This window comes from Pelodiscus sinensis, chromosome 1 (assembly GCF_052426305.1).
Source record: "Pelodiscus sinensis isolate ZL-2025 chromosome 1, ASM5242630v1, whole genome shotgun sequence".
NCBI lineage: Eukaryota > Metazoa > Chordata > Testudines > Trionychidae > Pelodiscus > Pelodiscus sinensis.
In genome coordinates, this window is record NC_143052.1 from 132,442,049 (window position 1) to 132,446,512 (window position 4,464).

General features: G+C 40.3%; 1 pseudogene; it reads right to left on the bottom strand.

Annotated features, from left to right (window-relative positions):
• Positions 1 to 769: 769 nt before the first annotated feature.
• LOC149525633 (zinc finger MYM-type protein 1-like) lies at positions 770 to 1,547 on the bottom strand (annotated as a pseudogene).
• Between the last annotated feature and the right edge of the window lie 2,917 nt (positions 1,548 to 4,464).

The window sequence follows — 4,464 nt, forward strand, 5'->3', positions numbered from 1 at the left end:
TTCAGCTTCTGAATATAGATCTTCATCACTTAGTTCTCTGAACTCCCAAAGGAATCCAAAAATGATACAGATTTGTTGCAGCAACTCATATTGATTTGTAAAACCAGATTTGTTGGAGTCGATAGTAACAACAATAAAATGGACTTAATAGTGCCTTTTTGCAGCAGATTGAGATGTTAGGCTGCAATTGGTGGAAAATTCAGGTGAAATAGCAATAACATGTGCTACTGATTTGGACTCAGAAAGGATTGCATCCTATTTATCACGAATCTTCAATGTTATCCCTCTTAACATCTAATGTAGTATTGCATGCTTTAATTACAAGATTAGTTTCATGGATTATTTTTAGCAGCTTCTTCCACATGGATGACATTGCAGTCAAATTTAGATGTGTATTTCTGAATTGACTTAAGCTCAGTGCGAGCCTGTGCTCTGAGAGTAAGAGATTCAAGCTCACTTAAAGCCTCTCTCACAGAGTCAAAATGCTGTGTAATTGGTTTAATGCCATCAATTCATGTTGACCATCTCGTTGTCAACATGCCATTAAGGGAAACAGGCAGATGCTGCTTCAGAATTTCCCACTTTTGTAAAATTGCTGGATTGTTCCAAAATATGTGATTGCCTCCTTGTATGATTCAGCGCAATTGATGCCAACAAGGTTTAGTGTCTGATTGCCACAACTGGAGAAAATACAGTTGGATTTTGCTCAAGGACTGCTTGTACTCCATTATACTTCCCATCCATATTGGATCCGTTGTCATAGGCTTGGTCAATGTAGGCTTGCAAATTTAATTTGAAGCCTTCCAGAATTCCTAATACATGAGTGGTGATTTCTTTTCCCATTTTTTTTCATGAAATTATTGAACAAAATGTATCATTCTTTAACTGAAACCTTTGAACTTCCTGCCATTTTAATATAACGAACAACTAAGGTAGTCTGTTCTTCATGAAAACAGTCTGGAGTTTCATCAATAATAATTGAAAAGTACTTCACATGTTGTGTATCTTCAAGAATTGTTGATTGCACAAATATCCGTTATGCTCAATAAACTCATTTTATATTCTGGTAGACAGATAATGAACTTGCATGCATTTTCCATTCTCTTGTGATTCATGAACACGCTTAACATGGCCTGATAAAAGTGGGTCATACTTGCTAAGAAGTTCAAGTATACCAAGAAAGTTTCCAATTGTAGAGTCACCGATATGTTGACTTGAACCAAACAACGCCAATCCCTGTTCATAAAGAAAAAGAATGGCATTTAGTATGCGCTCAGGGAGTTTTTACCAGTTATTAGTTTCTGTGTTTATTTCACTCAGGAGTGAGTTTTCAGTTGAACTATCAACTAGTGATGATCTACTAGCTGTTTTCCATGTAACATAGTTATCTGTATGCAATACTGAATTTTATGTGCAGGTATTTGGTCGTTCAACTTCCTCCAATTTCTACTAATGCTCAAACCAGATGGATCAGACAGTACTGATACATCTGAAGTATTTCTGTTAAAAATGAAACAGGGTACACAGTACAGAACCTGCTTTTCCATGCTCCATCAGAGCCAGTCTCATGTATAGACCTCTCCATTTAGAAGAGTTTTTACCAGCAGACAAGTGGGAAAAGCATGATTTTCAGCATCTTTTGGTATATTATTTGGAATCTGAAACCAACTAACTTTGAGACACGACTGCATTTGAGCAACATTGTTCTTATCGAGAAATCCACTATCAAGTTCTGATGCCACTGTTGTTACACTGTGCTAGTCATAATTTTTTGCTTTTGCTATGCAGCATCTCTGAGATCCTCATTTTCTGCCTGCACAGTCTCTAAATCAAGCATAGATTCTGCATCTATCGCTACTGTTGGCATTTCTGTGTCTTGATTTATGATCTCCTCATTTTGAGGCAGTGGCATTGAAATGGCATTTGTGGGTACAAACTTTTCATCATCAGGTCTGAAAGTGTCACAGTCAGTATGGTCACCATCTAATGGCAGAATCATCTTTTCTGCGAGAAATGATGTTATTGGCTTTACACTCTTAATTGCTGCTTCACTTTGTTGTTTTCATCAACTCTTGTACCACTTTCAAATTTTCAATTCATTTTTATAAAAGGGTTCTTTTAAACACAGTAACATACAATAAATTAATTCACTAAAAGTTATTGATTATACAAAATTTTAAATGCATATACTTTGCAGTGAATATTACATAGAGGTTTGAGAGTGTTATTTACTACGGCCTTTATAGCCTTATTTCAAAGTCCTGAAATTTCATCTGCTAAAATGTTCTCATTACTAAATTCCTCTAATAACTGGTGCGTTGTTATAAATATGAACATGAGGCCATTGCCGATTAGATATAAAGTTTATTAAACAACTAGAAGTAAAAGTTGATTATAATAAAAAAGCCTTTAAAGGTGAATCCAAAACTGAATGAAGAGGTAGTTAACAGCTGAGCCTGATATATTTGTTGTATACAAAGACACATAAGAAAACACAGGAATACGAAAATCTCCTAAGCAGGGCTAAACATCGGTAGGCAAACTGGTTAGGTTTAAAATTCTAGGCTGTGTCTAGACTGCATCCCTTTTCCGTAAAAAGGATGCAAATTAGACACATCGCAATTGCAAATGAAGTGGGGATTTAAATTCCCCCCTGCTTCATTTGCATAAAAATGGCTGCCGCTTTTTTCCGGCTTGGAGCTTTGCCGGAAAAAAGCGCCAGTCTAGACGCGGATCTTTCGGAAAATAAAGCCTTTTCCGAAAGATCCCTTATTCCTGAAAATAATCAGTGTAGCGGCATTGCGCAAGAGGGTTTTTCTTGCGCAAGAAGGGGCATTGTAGACAGCTCCTTCTGATGCAAGAACTTCTTCCACAAAAATGGTGGCTTATTAGATATGCAAATGAGACTCAGCGATATTCCACACTTAGCTTCATTTGCTTACTTCTGGCGCAAGATCGCACCAGTGTAGACATAACCTAAGTGATTAACCCACCATTGTCCACTACCAAGTCTGTCAAACAAAAGCTAGGAACGCACACAATATGGTGTTGCTCCCCTCCTCACCCTGGCTAATAGCCACTGATGGGCCTATCCTCCATGGACTTATGTAGTTCACATTGGAACCCTGGTATTGCTTTGGCCTGCACAACATCCACAGGTTTGATTATGAAGAGATACTTCTGTTTGTTTTAAATCTGCTACCTGCTATCTGTTTCCTCTGGGTATCAATATTCTGTTAGCTTTTTTTTATTGCCATTGAACAGTGAGCAGATATTTTCAGAGAACTATCCACAATGACTCTAAAATCTTTCTTGAAGAGTATCAGCTAATTTAGACCCCCTCATTTTTTACATATAGTTGGGATTATATCTTGCCATGTGTATTACTTTGTGTTTATCAACATTGATTTTCCTCTGCCATTTTGTTCTCCAGTACCCAGTTTTGTGAAATTCCTTTGTAATTCTTTGCAATCAGCTTGGAGCAGTTTTGTATCTTCTTCAAATGTTGCCATCTCCCTGTTTACCTCTTCTTCCAGATAATTTAGGAATATTGAACAGTACCAGTCCCAGAACAGACAGGTAGGGGACACCACTGTTGACCTCTCCATCCTCATTATGTGTTCCTACCCGTTGTTTCCTGTCTTAACTGGAGTACCTGGCAATGTTTTCAGGGTCTGATGATACTTAATTTAATGTAATGGTAACAAAAGGCTCATTTTAGGGAGCCTGCACTGGTTCTCCAGCCCCTCCAGACACCCCCCAACCCACATGGCTGGAGCACAGAATCTACTAGCCTGGGCCCACTATGCTCTGGTGTGAGAGAGGGTGTTTGGGGCCACCCTCACTTCTCACTTGTTTGCTTCTCACCCTGGGTCAGTGGCCCCTGAGCCAAAAAGGTTCCCGGAATTTAAAATACCCCTGCAGGAAAGCAAGGAAAGGGTTAATACTTTTTGCACTCCCCAGCTGGAATTGGACACTCGGATTTGAGTAAAAGCTCATATCTAATATATAAAGGAGAATGTTTGTAAGTTTGTGCACTAATAATTTGGACGCTATAAGAGCTACCACAACCAAACTTTGCATGGGATAACCTTTCATCTAGGAGAAGGTTTTAAGGTACTTTTGGACCCGATCAGGCCCGAGCTCAAGTTGTAAAATTCAAAAAGTAACCGCTGTGCTGTGCTGTGCTGCGTTGCGCTGCAGGGGCCGCCCCACCCACCCTAGGTCCCATGCCCGTTGCCTGTGGCTCCCATCACCGTCCAGGACTCTCCCCTACCCACCTGCAAGGTTACATAAGCAACCCTCTTCCCCCCGCCCCCCGCACCAGCAGACAGTGCCCCGACCCCCACGTGCACAACAGCTCGGACACCTGCCCTGCCCCCCACGGCACCTGCAGCCCCAGAGCGAGCTGGGGCGCCCCTCCCATGTGTAACCTCCCATCCACCCGGGGTTGCAACCTGTCAC